Source organism: Sus scrofa, chromosome 7, assembly GCF_054392235.1.
Source record: "Sus scrofa isolate SSC_HxYL_T2T_F1_AM1 chromosome 7, Sscrofa_HxYL_maternal_Yorkshire_Landrace_v2.0, whole genome shotgun sequence".
NCBI lineage: Eukaryota > Metazoa > Chordata > Mammalia > Artiodactyla > Suidae > Sus > Sus scrofa.
The window spans coordinates 101067078-101087721 of record NC_139389.1 but is presented as its reverse complement, the minus strand read 5'-3'; the positions used below and the strand labels follow the sequence as shown (position 1 = coordinate 101087721).

General features: G+C 40.7%; 1 protein-coding gene across 6 annotated transcripts in view; it reads left to right on the top strand.

Annotated features, from left to right (window-relative positions):
- The window catches only part of LOC102159623 (uncharacterized), a 412972-nt gene that overhangs the window by 265371 nt on the left and 126957 nt on the right, over positions 1 to 20644 (top strand). For 2 of the 6 annotated variants that reach the window (XR_014810988.1, XM_084969529.1), the window contains one exon: positions 3738 to 3863. The exons of the other annotated variants lie outside the window; for them this stretch is intronic. The gene's annotated coding sequence lies outside the window, so the exon portion shown is untranslated. The remainder of the gene's footprint in view (positions 1 to 3737; positions 3864 to 20644) is intronic. 6 annotated transcript variants of the gene reach the window in all.

Genomic DNA, 20644 nt, shown 5'->3' with positions numbered 1-20644 from the left:
TGAAGCCTGCTGCCCCTGCTTCTGGACTGACTGCTATGGTCGCAGAGTATTTAGCAACAAGAGATGATGAGCCATTTAAGGACATGTTGAGGAAGGGTAGTAAATTGACAATGTTGGGCTGAAGAGAAGTCAACTGTCCTGCAGTCTTTCGAGGCAAGGCAGGTTCAATTTAGATTCCAGCAACCTGAAGAAGAGCTGAGGTGCTGTGGGTAGGTCAGACATCCCTTTGTTGGTTTCACAAGGTGTGGCAATGGCACAGAAAGTCCCATCTGCCTTTTATTCTAGTACAGAACAAAGCTGGCAGTTTGCCAAGGCATGACATAGTGGTAGTTGCCATCACATTCTCCTGTGCATGCACATGCATAGTTATTGTTATATAACAGTCGCTTCATCGTTCCCCACTGGAACAGAATGGCAGCTAGGCAGAAAGAGCCTGAGTTACTCCATTTTCCCCATATCAACTTAGGAGAAATAATAGAGTGTGGTTTTGACATTGGGGGGCCTACCAGAGTTACCTAGAGAGTTAAGCAGCTTAGCCAGGTGGTGACTGAGGCCCCAGCAGACACCTCGATTGCAGCATCATCAGAAACTCTAAATCAGAACCACCTGGCTAAGCTACGTCTCGATTCCTGGCCACAGAAACTGTGAGATAATACATGTATGTTTTTTAAAGCACTAAGCTGGGGCCTGATTTGTTACACAGCAATAGATAACTAATACAGTACTCAAGCAGCTATATTTTTTACAAGTTTCCCAGGTGATTCTAAAGTATAGCCACAGAGGACTGAATGAAAGGAGGATCCTGGGAGCTGGATGCCAGCTGTGGAAGGGAACTGATACTGGAAGGGAACTGTGCTACACACATCTGGTATCTTGCTGACTTCACAATACTCTCCAGGAGTTACATGGTATCATCTCTTTATGACAGATGAGAAAACTGAGATTTAGCAAAACAAACTTGAAACCTAGGTCTAGCCTTTTTCAGAAGCCTATGTTCCCTCTGCTATGTGATGCAGCAACCCTGATCCCCCAAGAGAGAGCTTAGAGCAAGGAGAGAGGCCTGACTTCTGTAATTTGGCTGCCTGTCAGTTGTTTGTACCTGGATTTGCCTTATGCTCCAGTGGCTGCTAAGTGCTTGCCAGAAGGAGTTCTGATAACGCGGTCACCAGGGATGTTATGTGCATCAGCATCTAGTATTCAATAAATATTTGCTGGGGAGCCTGAGGCAAGCGCAGTTTGGAAGAGAAGAGGCCAGTCCGGGCTGTGCAGCCCTACCTGCCAGGGTGACCCAAGAGGGCCTGCTTCCTTCATCGCTTGGAGATTTGTGGGCCTGGGATCCTGAACTGTTCTCTCTAACCACTCAATGCCACTATTTAACCATGATTATTAAACCTGAAGCCCTTTCCCAGTTCCACCCACAATGTACTAAAGTGATCCCTGGGGGCCGGGGGTGGGAGCAGGAGCATAGGAGTAATTCTATCCATCTCTAAGCCTGGGGAGAAAATCTACCCTGAATTTAAAAAGCTCTGAAATAAGGTTTAGAGAAGAAGTAACCATAGAAAAGTGAGAGACCATGTTTCCTCTAGTTGGAACTTTACAGGAGAGTTTCTAAAATTATTATTATCACCCAAGCTACCTAGTATTCATCAGGCTTCAGCTACAAAGACCATTCCTAAATGAAACACATTATCATAATTGAATAATCTTTAATTACTGATTCCAAAATGAAAAAACAAACAAAACCCAAACTCCGCTCTCAATTTATGTTTAGTGAGGATTACGTAAAGTTAATATCTTGTGGAAATAGCTCCGTAAATTTAATTACTTAGCAGTGGTGTCCTATAAATCTGGAAGTAAGTAGCTTAGTCAATTAGCTGCTCCAGCCTGGCTCACATTATCTTCATTTTCCAAGGTAGTTCCTAGGTAAAGTGTTTTTAGTGACCCAAAGCTGTTTTGTCTTAGTGCTCAAGCACACAGAGACGCTCCTAGGGCTTTGAAAGGTAGTGACAGTCATAGGGAGATGCCATGTTCCTTTAATTGCCATCCATCACTCTAGGTCAGGGAGAGCAATGAAGCAGAGTGCAGCTGGGCAACCAGGCGCTGGGGCTCGATGAGCAGCAGAAATCAATGAGGTGCAAACAATATGCCTGTGAGGTCAAGGCAACGTTTACCCTTTGCTCCCACTTTGTCTCTGTCCTGCAGTCTCAATATCATTTAAAAATGTGTACTGGTAATGGGGGTATTAGCATGACTTTTACAAAGTTTAAAAAAATGTTAATATGGAAAAGTGTTAACATAAAAGAAAAATCACTTTTAATCCATCTATGCATACATAACTACTTTTGATGTTTTTGAAATCTTTTTCATGGATGTAGACATTTTAAAATTCTGCATCATTTTCTTTCCTGCTTTTTAATTTAGAATCATGTCATGAACATTTCCTCCTGTCACTGAAAGGTCATTTAATAGACAGTGGATGGTTACTATTCTATTGTAAGGCTGAGTCACAGTTAATTAACCAGTGTTCTACTATTGGCCATGCAGGTTGTTTTCAACTTTTCACCACATAAATGCTACATGTATGGGCTTTACATAAATCTTTATCTTTTCACTCATACTTTTCTTAAGATAGATTATAATTCTGAGCCAGAGAATTGCATATTTTAAAGTCCCTTTAGGTGTACTATTAAAATCACTATGCCTATAGATGCAGGACCCGCCATGTTTGGTTGTGCAGTTTGAACACTGCACAAAGGTACCTAGGTAAGAGGATGAATTGGGTCTGCAGTCCAGCTTGCATTTTGTTTGCCCAGCCTTGCACCCTGCGAGTGAAACACCACATGGAGAGAAAGAAATACTTTTTACCTTATCCCAAAGCTCCCCCTGATTGCTACACCATTTACCTACAGAGGCTCTGCCTGCTCAGAGGAGATACTTCTCCACCTTGTCTGCCTATATAGGTGTCTTTTTGTAGGTGCTACATGTGCTAGGTGAGGGCTGAATTCATATGTTTTTTTTAATTGACAGATTGATAGGCAAAATATTCGAATTTACATTAAATGTTTCTTTCAGTGGTTTAGATTGCCAAAAGTCTCCTTTAAAACCACCCCCACCATTTTCTCATATCTTATCATAGTGCCTTCAAATAATTGTTCTCTGGATCACCACGTTTTCCAAATTGGGCTTTCAGTCTTATCTCAGCCACTGTGATCCTAATGCTAAAGAGGTATGTGTTCCTTAGCAACCTCCTCTCTGGGTTTGATATCCACTTGGCAGAGATGGATTTGCTGTGAAGCTAATGTAGCTGAAGCTTCAGGGCCCCTTCCAAAGCCCTGGACCTAACTTGATATGAGCAAAATTTTTTGTGGAGGGACACCCAAATTGTATAACTTTCAGAGGCTGCAAAATATGAACTCCTGTCTAGGAGCTATTGCTTTCAGTTATTCTCAGTCCTAAGTTTCACCTGTGCCTATTAGCACTAACTGGGATCTTTGGAAACCATGGATATAGGAAACTGCTATTTTAAAGTATTTTCTTCAGACCGGTCAGTCCCTACCCTGTGCTTTCTCCAGTTATTACCTTAGGATTATAATCATCTCTTCTTTTCATCATGGTTTTTTTTTACATTTTTTATTCAAGTTTTATTGAAGTACAGTTGATTTATAATGTTGTGATAATTTCTGCTGTACAACAAAGTGATTCAGTTATACATACACACATATCCATTCTTTTCCCAGATTCACCTGTTTGATTTGAATGATTAAGGCTACACACCTGAAGGACCATCATTCCTCCCTACATCTGTCCCAGAACCATCCGCTCAACTTCCCAGGCTTAGAAAACAGGTGTCCCTCTTCTCTAAGGTGAGAGGCTTTCTAACTCCCAAGGAATCTTCCTTCTTTATGTACTTGTTCCTCACTGATAGGTAGGTCTTTTTCTTTTCACTGACTCTTTTCATAACAACTTTAAATAGAAGCAGATATTCCCAATGTGAAAAAGCTTCACTTGACCTTCTGCCTTGTCCAGTTACCATCCCATTCCTCACTTGCCTTTTCCTGCCAAATTTCTTGAATTCATGCAAAACAAGCTTTACTGTTTCTTTCTGTATCTCTCTTCCTTAACCTGGGAAACCTGGCTTTTGACTCACTGCTTCTAGAAATTTTTCTCAAAGTTCTTTTCTCAGCCTTGAACCCCTGGTCCTTCCGGCAGCACTGGCTGTGGCTGATCACTGTGGCCTTTCTGCATGGTGCCATCCTTTGACCTTCCTGATGGTTTTTAAAATCTATATATATATATATTTAAAAAACATATTTTTAAATAACTGTTGACTTGTCTGTCCTTTGGCTGCCAGTTCAAGTCCAGTAATCCTTCAGTAATTCCTAGCCATGCACATCTTACCTTTTTCTAGGATCACCAAACCATCTCTGTTTAACAAAGTTGTCAGTGCCTCCTAATTATATTCATGCTGACTGTGAGCCTCTTGGGAACCACAGATAACCCCCGGGTCTACCTAAATATGTGCACACTGCCAGATTAATTTTGGAGGGACATCTGTTCACATTTCATTGGTACTGCATTGTCAAACTTTGCCTTACAACCACAACCTGGGATGCTGAGTCTGAAGAAGTTTAGTCAAACTGTCTGATAGTACATCTTATCTTTGCCTCTCCCTAGCTTAGGTAAATTACTTAAGCAGTATTTTTTGGATCAATATTCACATTTGTAAAATAGGGATGATAATAATACCTGCTTCATCAAGTCTTGTGAGAAATAATGAGATAATGCATATAAAATATTGGAACAGAGACTGTAATTTATGTAGTTATTATAAGAATTATTATCACTGTTTTAAAAAGAAACAGTAGTTAGAATTGCTATTTTGGAAGAGAATGAGTTAAGATGAGGCTTGTTTTCTTCATTGCCGTATGCCCAGAATAGTGCCTGGAACTTAATAGGTACTCAATAAATGTTAGTGCTGAAATGAGTTAAAGAATGATATATGTAGACCCTGAACTCACTGCATCTGAGTTGAAGTGCGTGTCCCAAAGAAATTGAGGTTTGGTTCAGGGATTGAAGCATCAAATATATGGCTGATGCAGCAGTTTATGATTTAATCAGGGATTCGAAAAACCTTCAAGTGGAAAAATCAATAACTAAGACATGTTTTGCTTAAAGGAATTTGGCTATTTCCCCTACACCCAGGAAAGAAAACTTCTGAATGGTGTATGGTGCCAGTTCGACTGCCAAGCAATCTTGTGCTGAAACCCGGCCGGCTGGAGGAGGTGGGGTGGAGTGTGGTGGAGGCAGGGATAATCTTCCCGGGTGGTGCTCTCAGAGGGCATTAGTACCAGAACACCTGCCTTGAAACAGGGCTTCTGAGTCTCTATTACCAAAATCTGGGTCCACAGACTTTGGCTGGAGGTGAGTATTATCTGTGAACCTCCTTAAAACTATATGCAGGATTTGGGAAATATCTGAGCATGGACATATACACATTATTCTGGGGATCTCAGTACTTTTTGGCAACTCTCAAATAATTCCAAGAACCAGAATGTTTTAAGAATATTCGAGTTTCTGCTTAAAATCAGAAGGAAAAGAGGGAGGGTTCAGGGTGGCACCTGCCATGAGTGGAAGAGGAAGCAGCAGCATTTTATGTGACATTTCCTATCACTACTGACCCTGGATAGAGAGAAAAAGATTGCTTCTCTCTATCTGTGTCATTTTCTTCCTATTGGCACCTCTGGGTGGTCACCAAACATTGTCAAGTCTTACTATTCTTCTTGAGCCCTCAACTTGATGCTCAGCTTCTCTAATAGTTTAGACAAGGCAACATCCATACCCTTAAAGCATCTATCCAGCAGACAAAGAACGTCTAGAGTAAAGCATCTGGGGCTGGAGGAAAAGAATAGATTTGTGTTCATATTTTATCTCATGTCATAGTGGGAGATCCCGACATTCTTCTTTCCCTTGGTTGTTTCACCATAGGGGATCTGGGAGGAAGGGTTTCATGCAAAGACATTGAATTTTAGGAAGGGGTTGACCAGCTGGATAGCTGCTGACTTTGATGTGAGAGTTATGAAACTCTCCCTTGGTCACCAGGCTGGATTTTGATGGTGATGAAGTAGTCACTTTATGGCCGACAGATAGCATTCAGCTTTAAATTTAAGCTGTAAATAGAAAAAATGGTCCTTATAGAATAAGCTCCTGTAGCTCTAGTCTAATTGTAGGATCCTTTACATCCTATAGGCTTATCTTTTTGGTTTTTTCTTAGAATCTATGGCCTGTAAGTGTGGCAGTCAGACTGGAGCCTAGTTGTTGGCCAGGGGTATTCAGCTCCCATGACCAGTCTACCATGACTGCTACTGCCTGTATACGGTCACCACCTTCACCTTGCCCCCACTCCCAAAGGGTAGGGAGGTGGGTGCTTACTTTGAGAGTGAAAGTGAACAAACACTCCTTTGAGATTTTAGAGCTTTGGAATACTTCTTGAAATAACTGCTAATTATGATATTTTTAAAAAATTATTTTTGCAGGAAAAATAAAATTATCAGACATGATCAGCTGAAGATTTCATAGGGCTGTGTCCTACACATCAGGGGAGATATGCTCATTCCCACCTTGGTGGTTTTATTTAAACACCATCCCACTGTGCAAATGCACACATTATTGAGGTCAGGGACTTTAGAGTATGTGACATGTTTGCTGCTATCCTGCTCCAAATATTAGACTTTGTCTCTCAATTAAAAAAAAAAAAAAACAAAACAAAACCATGATCCGTATTATCCTTGGTGGTGTTGATTTCTTATGCCATGAAGATGAAGATTTGAGAAGAAGAGATACTCAAACCTGACTTTTTTTTTTTTTTTTTTTTTTTTTTTTGGTCTTTTGTCTTTTTAGAGCTGCACCCGCAGCATATGGAGGTTCCCAGGCTAGGGATTGAATTGAAGCTACAACTGCTGGCCTACATCACAGCCACAACAACACAGGATCCAAGCCATGTCTGTGACCTATACCACAGCTCACAGCAATGCTGGATCCTTAACCCACTGAGCGAGGGCAGGGATCAAATCCGCAACTTCATAGTTACTAGTCAGGTTCGTTAACCACTGAACCACAATAGGAACTCTGCGACTCTATTTTTTAATGCTGAACATGTACACCTCACGATGCAATGAAAACTCAGTCTCATAATTATTAATTTTTGCCTCCCATTATCCCTCTAAATTCATCCCCTTTTCCCAAGGGGAAAAACTGGAAAATAATTCATAGTCCTATAGTCATTTTAAGTCCCAACACACAGTCTCAACTCAGTAACTGTAAAATCCAGTTGGTGATATTAATCGCTGCCTCCGTCTTCTTCATTCAGAGGTGAGACATTCCCTCATCTCTCCTGGACTAAGGCCCTTGTCTTTCCTTGGCAGTTGCCTGATTTTAAGGAAAGGACTGTGAGTAGCTTCTGTTCTTTTTCCCACTCACCTTCTCACAGACTCCCAAACTGCTATTTTATGTCCTACAAGGGCTGAAGGGGTGGGGCAGGGGGGACAGATGAGAGGAAGGGAAAGGTCTGACTTGGTTTGATGACTTTTTTGCTCTCTGTCTGCAAGGTTATCATATTCATTCTTTCCTCTGGGTTCTGCAGACACACTCATCACTGGGATCTTCTCACATGCAAGTCTTGCACTGTGGAGATGGCCTCCATTCCTCAGACAAGATGCTTCTTGAGAGTCACTGGCCCACCCACTGGTGGCCCACCCAAGAATATGCTTGAGCTGGCTTACATGGGTTGTACATATCTATTCCTGACTGTACATTCAGGGACTTCAGACTGGTAGCTGGAAATTGGCCATGATGGGAGTATTTACACTCAGGAAATTGAAAAAATGCAAAAAATCAGAGATTATTGGTTTTTTCCCAGGAAATCAATTCTTAAACATTAATCAGTGCTGCCACTGGGTCCGTCCCACCCAAGGCCTGCTGTTGAAGTCCCTTGCCCTCCCAGGAAGTCTTCTTGGGAGAACAAGGTCTAGTCCAGCTCTCTTATGGGTCTGTGGGTAATCTTTATTGTATTTGCCCTACCAAACTGAAAGGATTCCAAGCAGAGCACAAGGTAGCAGTCAGTCAGTTTCTCCAAAGCATCTCTTCATCACACCCTCTTCCCTCTTCACACTTTGATTCCTTTTTATAGCCTTCATCTTGCTGAGGGGGGGGGGATCCAAAAATTATAGAACCAGTTCAACTAAGCATTTTTTTTCTAAACTCTGAATCTGGGGAGGCTGTCCCAGATTCATTTTGGTACTTGATGTGTCTGAGTCTCATTTAAATTTCTCTTCTTCATCCATGTGTCAGCATTTTTGGCTGGGTTGACATTCTAGGGCCTGCCGGGGAAGCAAATATAGTCCCATGTTATGAGCATTTAGAATTTGTGCTGCCCAGTATAGTAGTTACTACTGTCATGTGGCTAAATTAAAATGAATTAAAAGTAAATAATACTTAGTTCCCTGTTGCACTAGCCACATTTCAAATGGCTTCTTTATTGAACAAAACATTTCCCCCATTGCAAAAGTTGTATTGGAAAGTGGTAATTTGAATGGACATCTCCGTGAGAAATTTAAACTGGTAAAAATGTGATATGAAAATGAAGGAGAGCCCTAATTCAAAATAAAGGCCAGTATGTGTTAAACTAAGATCTTAAAGTTTGTTTGTTCAAGCTATAGAACATTTCACAATTAAGATGTCATCACCAAGCCCTAGAGAGGGACAAGAGATGAAATTGTACCCTCTTGTAACCTTTGGATACAGTGCCACTGAAAAAAATGGATAGATTTCTTGGCAAATGTCATGCATATTTGTGAATTTTGATGTGTATACTCTCAACTTTGCCATTTTGCTTTTAAGTCATCTCTGTGTTTTTGACACTGTGTCATCCATCAACTTTTGCTAATTTGCCTGGAGGTAGAAGTTGGGATGTGGGGCTGACAAGAAGTAGTTAAGGGTGCTTAGAAGCCAGCCTGCGGGTCATTGAAATTTGGTAGTTTCAATAGAGGTCAAACTTTATGGGCTCCAGGAAGAACGTCTTCCCTACTAGTTTCCAGAAATTTTTTTTTGTTATATGGGAATTTGGGGGATTATTAGACTTGATTTGGGGATCTTGATTTTATACCATCTGATCAGTTTATTCATAAATAAAGCAAGTGAATTCTTACATGATAGGCTGTGGATTTTCCCTAATCATGAGTAAGGGGAATTGATATTCATGTTTCAGGGTATGTGTATGATATGTGTTTCAAAGTATGCTAGATCTGATCACCCGTTTTGAGATCTAAGCAATGGGCCATGCCAGGGTGATGCCCATGGCTGTCACCATCAGCATTACTGTGCAGCATTTTGAGGTTGTTGAGTAAAAAATGGCTTTGGTATTAGATGTGGCCTTCCAAGCACAACCTGTCAAGTCCAGTGCTCAAGGGGCCTATGTGTGCTATGACATATCTTTATAACCTGGAGTGGAGACAGCAGTGAGGCAGTTTTGCTGATGTATGTGGGCTTAATGGTCCCAATATTGTCATCCTGAGTTATGAGGCTTTTTCAAGGCTGATGGTGATGCAATGTCTGATGGCAGAAGAGGAAGTCAAGATGGGGAAACATGAGGCACTATAGTGGTAAATGAGGGAAACCACCCCAGACATGGGAGAACAGGGCTTGGCCTGGGAAGACATGTTTCCCCCTGGTGCACACAGCAGTCTTTCAAGAAAGATCATTAAACCACTAAGAACAAGAAGGAAATGGCCCAAGGACCACTTGGAAGTTGATGGGTTAATGGAAGATAGTTGTATTTTTCTTTTCTGGGATGCAAATGTAGAATGACTGAGTTGACTGGACTTCTAGACACCACCTAACAGCAGTACCCTTTCCTTCTGTGTTTATGTTTTGGAATCTCAATACTTAGCTTTTTTTAGGACTATAGAAAGAGAACATGGCTGCTCTTGGAGAAGATCAAAAATAAATCAGATTATATACCTTGAAGGGTTTTTTTTTCCTACTTCTTCTTTAGTTTTTAAGGGAGAACATGTGTCAGTATCTGTCTGGGGTGAGTTTTGGGGTTACACCTCAGTCATGTGCCTCCATGTTTCTGCTTCACCTGGGGATCAGACCAGAATTGATGCCTGTCTCTATTGCTACCAGATAAAAACTTGGAGCCTGAGTCAGAAGACCTGACTCTGTTATAGTCTTTCTTACCACTGGTCTCTGATTCTTCAACATAGTGTCCTGATTCCTTTTGGGTATACTTTGTCCATTCTTTTCTTATTTCCATTGGAAAACAGAAAGATTTCTAGTCCATATCTTAATTTTTGCTGTATTTTTATTCTTGCCACACATCCCTAGATTTTCAGTATCTGGATGGCTGAGTCCAGATCTCAACTGGAATCTATGCTCTATGATCATCTCCTTCCAGAACTATTTGAAAAAGGACACTGCATTTGCTATTGAGACAAAGACTTAGACTAGAATTCACCAAAGGGAAGAAAATGGATTTACCCTAAATGTTACTTAAGTCCATAGTTACAAGTATTTCTTGACACTAACTGTGGGCATGAACCTATGAAGAATATGAAAATGTACAAGGCTCAAATCTGTCCTTAAACAGCTTATGCTTTAGTTAGATATACAAAACCAGAGCATATGAAAAATTAAATGATGCAGTATTAATAGATTCAGTCTATTAAATGTCTGCTGTGTGTCAGGTGATTTACATGTGTTATTTTACTCTTTAGAATTACCTACAAAATTTTATTATCTGCATTTAACAGATGAGGACCCTGAGTCTTAGGGAGAGTATGGAACTTTCCACAGTTCACTCACCTAACAAGTGGTGATGCCAGAGCCTGTATCAAAGCCAGAGCTCTTTCCTCTGAAATATATTACTTTATATTTGTTCATTTTAATAAAGATAGAGATTATAGTCATGTACAATATTGATACTTAGTAAAGAGAGTTATAAGGAATTCTGAAGAAAGAAAGTGTTCTGTGACTTGGAGTGGTTATGGACTTTGGGTAGAGGTGAATTGATTTTATCTAAGATCTAAAAGAAAAAATAGGATGAGTTTGGAAGAGGAAAGAGGCATCAGCCTACATGCAGGAGGACTGGCTTGAACCCTAGCATCCTGGAGTGGACTTGAGTGGTACACTTGAAAGTATAGCTTAGTTTCATCTAAGTTGTACCTGAGAGGATCCTTAAAACTGAAGAAGTTCTGGGGGTAGGATGGATTTATGACTATTATCCCCATTCTTGGGTTACCACTCAATTCCCAGGTCTGCTTCTGGAAGGATCTTTCTAGCTTGTTGTCCTCCATGGCGGTATTCTAGGTGAGCACTGAGAGAACAAAATTTTTGGATGTCAGTACCAGCAGCTCATTTCCTGTTGGTGCGAGTTCTGGGGCCCAGGAATTGTCTTAGAGTTTGAATAATTGCTAGATTTATGGTTCCTTTGGCTTTATAGTTACCTTAACAAAAACAAAACATTTTAGATTTTTGGTGTATCTATATGCCTCTGATTCAGAGCCAAAGATCTTAACTACACAGAGATATCAAGCATAAGAATTGCATCCAAGGTCTGTGCTCTAATGTCTCCCAGGATGTCAGCTGAATAGTTTTGGGGGCACTACTGTAATCCTAGCCTGTAATCCAATCTTTCCCCCTTTTATCCTCACAACCACCACAAGAAGCAGGTACTGTTCTTATCTCAATTTCACAAGTGATGAAACTGACTCTTATAGACGTTAACTTACCAGATAGAAGGGAGCAGAGTCATCAGGGTACTCCTGCCTCTCTCGGTTGGGGCCTAACCTGGTACACAGATTCTCTAGGGCTCCCCCAGCTACGTTGCACACAGCCCCTGTCATTCTTTGCCGGCAAATCTTTTGCCTCTGAAGTTTCTCTTATGGGATCCCTCTGCCTTTGATCTAAGAAACCCCAGGAGCCCAGCCAGAGGACACCAAGCAGCCGACTCATGGATCCTCCTTTGGTGGTCAGTAGTATGTGAAGCTGCACGGAGAGCACCCGGCCCCCTAAGCCTGTCAGAACCAATGAAAATAAATCCCCTCTCAGCTCAGCAGTAATCAGCTCACACCTTGAAGCATGAAATTTGATTAGCACTTTTATCTCCACTGCATCACTTGGACTCTTAAAACAGGTCGTAAAATTACTAAGTCCCACCTGATCCACCCTTCTGTCAGTGTGACCCTGGTATAAGACTCAGCGACCTCCAGGGAATGGGAGAAGGGTTAGCTGCTTACAAAATGAGGAGCTTTGTTCTCTTTCACGTCTATAAACTTGCATATATAGACCAGGTAATACCACCAGAAAAAGAGAGTTCATTTCTCAGGGAAATCTAAGAGTTACTGGGCTTGGTTTTTGGATCTTTAGTATATCACTTAAATGAAGGTGGGGGTGATATAAGAATGAGTAATAAAGACATTATATTTGCAATGCAAATTCTGTCCCAAATTATAAAAAGAGCTGATTTACACAGTAGAAATGAGTTAAGAGTCTGTGTGTCTAGAAATAGTAGCCTATAGTGGTTTCCCAAACTGAGTTGCAAATTAGAATATTCTAGGGAGATGTTAAAAATACATATTCTCAGGCCCTATCTCCTACTATTTCCACATAAATCTGTATTTCTGAGAATTCAGCCCAGGAGTCTGTATTGATCATGTTGAACCAGTGCTCTGGGAAGCACTGATACAAGGAGAAGCCAGCTGGAACTGCCTCCATTTGAATGCCCCTAGGATCAGGTATATTAGGGCTTGGGTGCCATGATATAAGGATGCCTTTTCCATGAACGCAGAGTCACTGAAGCTTTAATAGGTATTTCCAATATGATTATCTAACTTCTCTTCTTCCTGTAATATAAGAGAGTTCCATTTGTTCCACATCCTCACTAAAAATTGTTTTGTCAGTTTTTGAGATTTCAGCTATTTCAGTGGCTGTGGGAATTGTACTTTTCCAGTGAATAATATTATTGAACTTCTCTTCATATGCTTATTGAACATTTGAGTTTCTCTTTTATAAAGTACCTGTTTGAGCATTTTTCTCATATTTTCTTATTGTTTTGTAGAAGTTCTTTATATATTTTATATACAAGATCTCTGTCAGATATTTGTATTTGTACTGTTGATATCTCCTTCCAGTCTATAGCTTGCCACTAACTTTCTTTCTTTTTTTTTTTTTTTTTTTGGTCTTTTTTATGGCCGCACCTACAGCACATGGAGGTTCCCAGGCTAGGGGTTGAATTGGAGCTGTAGCTGCCAGCCACATCCACAGTCACAGCGACATGGGATCCGAGCTGCGTCTGTGACCTATATCATAGCTCATGGCAATGCCAGATCCTTAATCCACTGAGTGAGGCCAGGGATCGAACCTGCAATCTCATGGTTCCTAGTTGGATTTGTTTCTGCTGCGCTGCAGTGGGAACTCCCAAGCTGTTCAATTTTAAAGTATTCATTTCTAAAAGAAGCATAAGGCATGCAGCGTTTCTCTTAGGTGTATAAGATGCCTATATTATTGTGTGTAATCCTTGAGGGGAAACCAGGACCCAACTCCAAGACTGTAGTACTGTTGTTGCTTGACTATTCCTCCTTTGTCTTTGCATCCCCTCCCTTCCCCCCTTCCCATATCAGCAACTGTCTAAACCTGCCCGTTGGAACTCAGGGAAGGTCATGGAGACTGAATGAGGCCCATTTCCTAAAAACAAGAGATGGGGGGCACAGAAAGGCTTTTGTACCCAGGAGCCCCACAGGGCCCTGCCTGGTTATAATACCACAGGGTTTGGGGCAGAAGCAGAGACCATGCTTCCCAGGAAGCCAGTGGACAGTGGATCCAGGAGGAAAGCATGACAAATCATGCCAAATGCTGCTGGTAGATCAAGTTAAGTGAGAACTAAAGTTATCAGACTTAGGAATGTGTGAGTAACTGGTAACCTTTATAAAAGTACTTTGGTGAACAAGAAGTTGATTGAAGTAAGAGAGAATGAAAATGCTTACTAGTATACAAAACATTTTTTGAGGAGTTTCCTACAAAAGAGAGCAAAAAAAATAGAGCCAGAGCTAGTTGGGAAAGTAGGGCTAAAAGAATATTTGTTTGTTTGTTTGTTTTAAAGGTGGGGAAATAATAGCATGTTCATATGCTTATGGTAATGACCCAATAGGAGAGAAAAACTGATGATGTAAGAGAAGAAAGAGAATTTTTCTGGAGCAAAATCTTGAAGGAAGTGAAAGGGTTGGGATCTAGTCACAATAGTCACATATACATGAATTGGCTTTAAATAGGGAAAAGAAAACAACAAAAACTCAAATCAACACCTTGCAGACTGAAAATATTTACTGTTGGCAAGATTGGTAAGCATGTACGTCCTCGGTATCTCTGGCTTTGTGAGCTTGAAAATAAAGATGTGGTCTCAGTAAGATCCAAATCTTCGTGATTGGAGCCTTTGTTTGCTGCTGGAATTTCAGGCTTTTCTAAATTTATTTTCCCCAAATATATTTAGACACCCAGAGGTGCTTTTTATGTTTGTATACACATGAGCCCTGTTTATTTATAGCTATCACAGCTAGATGAACTTAAAATCACACACTCAAACTCTGACAGTTCTATAGGACCCAAGGCCAAATATTCTTTATCCCTGCTTTAAAGAAATATTTCTTCCTGGTTATGCAAAGTCCCTAGAGCAGGGTTGTTTGTGCAGCCTCTTCCTCACAAGACATCCATGTGTTTCAGGACAGATTTTAGTTTCAGTTGCTGCACATCACCAAGAACTACACTAACCCCTTCTGATATCTAGCCCTCATCATAGCTCAAGTCTTTTTCCCTTACGGTCACTTAGCTCTCAACATCCTGATTATTGCCCCCTTTAAGCTGGATTTTGCTAGTTTCCTTGCTCCCCACTAAATGGCAAAGAAATGGCAAGGGGCAGAGGAAGATACCAAGCACCAGTCTATGTGGGTATCTAAAACTCACTAACTGCAAACTTCAGTGATGTAGCAGCAGAGGGCACAAGCACATTACATTGTTCCTTGGCATCTTTTTTTGTTTTGTTTTGTTTTGTTTTTCATCACAGGTGGAAAGAGCTTTATTTATTTTTTAATTGAAGACATTTTATATATAACATTGTGTAAATTTAAGGTGTATGTTATTTAAATATATTTATATATTATAGTACAATGCCATTGTAGCAATATTTATCACATTATATAATTCTATAATAGTACAATATTGTCTGTATTCATTATACTGTTCATTAGATCTCTAAATCTTATTTACTATTTATTGCAAATTTGTGTCCTTAAATAGCACCAGTCTTATCCCCCCAGCCCCTGAAAACTATCATTTTACTCTCTGTTTTTTATGAGTTTGACTTTTCTAGATTCCACATGTAAGTGATATCATACAGGACTTGTCTTTCTCTGTCTGACATCTCACTTAGCATAATGCCCTCAAGGTCCATCTATGTTGTCACAAATGGCAGGATACCCTCCTTTCTTCTGGTAGAATAAAAATTCCATTTTGTATATATACCACATCTTTTTATCCCTTCATCCATTGATGAGCATTGAGGTTGTTTCCACATCTTGGCTATTGTGAGTAATGCTACAAGGGAGTCCTTGTATCTCTTCAAAATCCTGTCTTCATTTCCTTTGGATATATACCCAGAAATGGAACTGCCAGATCGCATGGTAGATCTGTTGTAGGATATAAATTCGTCCAACTATTAAATAATATGGAAGTGTCCTTGGGCATCTTATACCCTCTTCTTGACACTGTACCAAGCCCCATCATCTGCTAAGTCCACCAATTGTTTTATTCATAGCTGAACCCCAGGAATTGAGTCTTCATCCAGGTGACTTCTTAGTCTTTATGGAAATCATGGGTATATTAAGGGGCTTGAGATACAACCTGACTCCCCCAGCTCCAACTCATTCAGTACATATGGGATCATAACAGGAAATGTTTGGTTGTATGTAATGGTGTGAGGCTAAGATGGCTCTAACAATCTGTTGACAAGAGTATCTGGACCATTTAAGTCTCCCTCTTTCCAGGATACTGCTTTAGAGAACACTGCCAATAGTTGCCTGCATGACTTTTTTTTTTTCAAAGTTTTGTGGTTGACTAGACCACATTTGGATAGGTGTATTTTTCTTTACTCGTGTTAATTAAAGCAAAGGCATAATGACAAAATTTTGTTGGCCAGGGTGCCAGAATTTTAGAAGGACTTAACCTTGTGAATTCTAGAAACTTTATGTTAATAATCCAAATGGAAGTGTTTAGTTGGACAGAAATTGATGAGGCTTATAAAAATTGCCAGGGGAGAGGACTCAGTGTTCCTTGACACCCCTTGTTTGTCTCTTGGATGATTCATGAGTCTATCCGTGAAATCCAATTGATTTGCTCTAAATGAAGTTATCAATCTTCCATTCTCTGGCCCCCAAGCATATTCATATATTGTAATGAAAATTACAGGTTTGCAAAATCATAACACTGTTGTTATTTGTCAAGGATGACCTTGAATATAATTCCTATGGATCTGGCCTCACAGGCGACATACCTTCATCCCTGTTCCTCTCTGTTGTTTCTGCGAGTTTGTTAAGTTGTTCTGACCCCGTTGACTCCTGGAGAGGTTGGCTTCACAGAGGTGCTGTATTTCTGTGCTCATTTGGGCTTATGGGATAACTGGGCTCCAAGAAGCCACAGACTGGAACATCAATTGTTATTGCTTCATTTGGTCAGAAGTCCTCTTCCTTTGTATTCTGTCCACATTCTACTGACTCAGCCTAGATGGTACTTCTTCAACAGAGGGATTGCAGATCACTGTGATAGCCATTTATCTTAACATTCCCCAAATGAGGTATTCACACAGATGAGCAGTGTGTTCCTCTGACACCCACATCCCTGGTATAGATCATCTGAGTAGTACATACAACTTCCTCCTATCCATAGCATCATTTCTGAAAACACCTCCATTTGCACGATGTGGTAGCAGAAGGCTTTGGATTAAAATCAGTATGGATTCAAATCCCTGTGGTATTGGGACAATAACTTTATTCTTAATGAGCTCCAGTGTCCTCATCAGTAAAAATGAGATGATGCCTTCCTCACAATCCTGAATGAACCTGAGTACAAGCTGGCACATGGCACAGACTCAACACATGTTATTTTCCTGTCCTCTGAGAAATTTTAAAGGCTAGGTTTATAGTCCCTGTGAAATTCCAATGCCAAATAACCACACATAGGACCTTGCAACTCAGTTTTTATTATTCCTTGGTATTGTGAACATAGAAAGGCTAGTTTGTCCAATACTGGGCATGGTCGATTATGGAGCAAAGGGCACACTTGCTGACCACAGGGCCTTTAGGTAGAGGCTGCCCCTGGCCCATCCCTCTATCTTTAGAGGGCACAGTGTGGTGCCTAGCATGGAGGGGGTCATCTGTGAATATCTATGAAGAAAGTTAAGAATCAATCAGGATGGAAATCTTAGACTCTAATGTGATAATGTTTCAATTCAAACTTACTTGTCTACACAAAGGCACAGTCACAGTGGTGAAATAGTCCTCTGGATATTTAAAATGATACTTCCTTACATGGTAATGATGGTTCGCAGTTAAAGAGAGTTGTGAACACAACTCTGTTAATCCCCACGACAGTCATTAGAGGCTGTCCACAGTAATCTGATTCTACCAATAAGGAAAGGTAGACTGGGCAAGGGGAAGATATAGAACCAAGGTCTGCTGTCTAGGTAGGGTAGTGAAATTGGGCTTTGTCCCAGGGTTTATGGAGAGAAGCCGTTTTAAAAAACATCACGTTCCTTTAGTCTTTCTCTTATGTCTGGGTGAGCTCCCATTGGATATTGTTACTGAAATGCTGATCAACTAGGGGTTCTACACTGGGGTGCTTCTGCCTCTCAGCGGACATTTGGCAACACCCAGAGATATTTGTGATTGTCAGAACTGTAGAGTGCAGTGCTCCTGGCATCTAGTGAGCAGAGGAACGGGAAGCATCCAAACATCCTGTGATGCACAGATCAGCATCCACAACAAAAAGTGTTCTGGCCAAAATGTCCATAGTGCCAAAGTTGAGAAACAGTGCAATAGACCCAAATATGACTTTGTCAAAGATGAATGAGAAATGCCTCACTTTCTGAGTTCCTTGGAAATGAGTTATATTCTCAGAATGCACTAATCTACTGAGAAGACAAGAATGTTTCTTTTGGCAGAAGTGTTGTTTGCTTCTATAGCCTTGGGAAACTTCTTGCTTTTATATTTTGTCTTCTTTTTGTTCATGAGTTCTTGTGAACAAAAATTAAGAGTTCTGGAGCTCCCTAGTAACCTAGCAATTAAGGATTCAGCATTGTCACTGCTGTGGCACAAGTTCGATCCCTGGCCCAGGGACTTCCTCATGCCACGGGCACAGCCAAGAAAAAATATCAAGAATTCAACTATTCTTGTATCTCCTTACAACATTGTACACCTGGCTCTATACTATATAGGGATGCAGTAAATATAGGTCTTTGGATAATCAAAAAAGCTATCATCATTATTGTTATCCACAATCATAAAAGTAAGAATTTATTGAGTACATAGTTTTCCAAGCATTTCATATTTATTTCCTGTTTGAATCCCTTAACTACCATATTAGGTGTATACTAAGATTATATCTCTTTTATAGATGTGGGAGCTGAGGCATTGGGAGTCAAAGTAGCTTGCTCTCGGTCAGAATTAGTAAGTGGTAGCTTTGAGATTTGTAGCCAAGCAGTCTAGCTCTGGGGTCTGCATGTATAACCATTTAATCACATGATTTCATATGCTTCAATAGCCTTCAAGGTTGTAGTCACCTTGAAAACCCTGTAGAGGAGTTCCCAATGTGGTGCAGCAGAAACAAATCCGACTAGGAACCATGAGTTTGCAGGTTTGATCCCTGGCCTGGCTCAGTTGGTTAAGGATCCAGCATTGCTGTGAGATGTGGTGTAGGTTGCAGACTCGGCTCAGATCCTGCATTGCTGTGGCTGTGACATAGGCCAGTAGCTGTAGCTCCGATTCAACCCCCTAGCCTGGGAACCTCCATATGCCACAGGTGTGGTGCCTAAAAAGACAAAAAAAAAAAAAAAAAAAACCTGGTAGAGTAGAGAAAAGGGGCAAAGCCCATGGCCTCATTTCTGGTGTGCTTTAGGCTTCTCTGAAGGGCCAGAGTGAAGCAGACAGAGATAAAGGGTAAAGATGTTCTTAGTCACAGAGTAAGGTTGGGCAGAGACTGGAGAGAAGATAGGGCAGATGAGTAGGGACCAATTCATATGCTGTGATGAGGAATTTAGGACCTGTCCTCTAGGGGATTTCAAGTCATTGAATGATTTTGATTGGGTAAGACATGATGCCATGTTCAGATCACCCTGGCAGCAGTGGGAGGATAGTGGGAAGAATAGAAATGGGAACTGGGGAGCTACAAGGCCCTGGCAGGAGACAATGAGTGTTCTAAGGCGTTAGCAAAGGCAAGGAGGTTGACAGCATGTATAAGGGATCTTGGAAGGCAGAACTAGTAAGAACTAGTGCTGACCAGATGTGAGTGCTGAGAGAAGAGGAATTTGAAAAGACTCTCAGCAACAACGTAGGTGGTAGTGATGATGTCCTTCCTGAGATGGGGTTGTGGGAGGAAGAGCAAGTCTTGTGTTTGAAGCTAAGTGAGGTGAGACAGGTGGGATTGACTCCACTGGCAGAGTCAGGTTACTTAGGAGAACACAGAGGAGAGGAATGCTCAGACTGAGCTCCAGGGGACACATTTCACAAGCAAGAGAATGGCCCCCCCACTGTCCATACCACTGATTAGTCGTGATATGAGGCCCCAAAGATTCTCGTTAGATTTGTCAGCAGATTGTTTTCATAGACTTGGTGAGAGATATTTAGGCAGTGAGGTCATTGGCCACACTGCAGTGGGTGACAAGGTGAGACAGGGCAAGAAGGCTTTTCAGAGGTCTGATTGTAGGGAGAAATTACTGTTTTTTAAAACAGATCCTTAAAAGATATCTATAAACCCAAAGTGCCTAATAGGGAAACCTCTGAAATAGCTTGCTGTATGAAGAGCGGAATACCAACGAGTAGGGAACTCTTGGGTAGACATTTTCAAAAATGAACCTATATTAAGTTAGGGCAATTTTATAAAGGAAAAGAATATTTTGGAAGCTGTTTGTATGCTTCTTAAGCTCTAATCGCTAGTGGTCTCTACCACAAGACTTAGAGTTTCCAGGAACTTATTTGTATATTGGATTCCCTCAGAATATAGTTCATGTCTTTTTGTAGGCTAAACTTTTAATGAATGTATTTGTCAGTAGATACTATACTTTATGAATGGACATCTGACAGCAAAATTTTCAAATTTCAAATGAATATCCTTTGTATTATCAGATCCTCACATATTTTATATGTTGTTCTGAGATTCATAGATTCACGTACATTTGCTTCATGAGAGTAAGGTTCATACTATTTTGCATAGCAACAGTCACAGTTCTTTCTCAATGCTAGATTCTTATAAAAATCTAAAAAGCAGTACTTTCTTTATACCCAGAGCATTTGTTAATTTTTCTGGCTGGAGTTGGTTGAAATCATTTTCT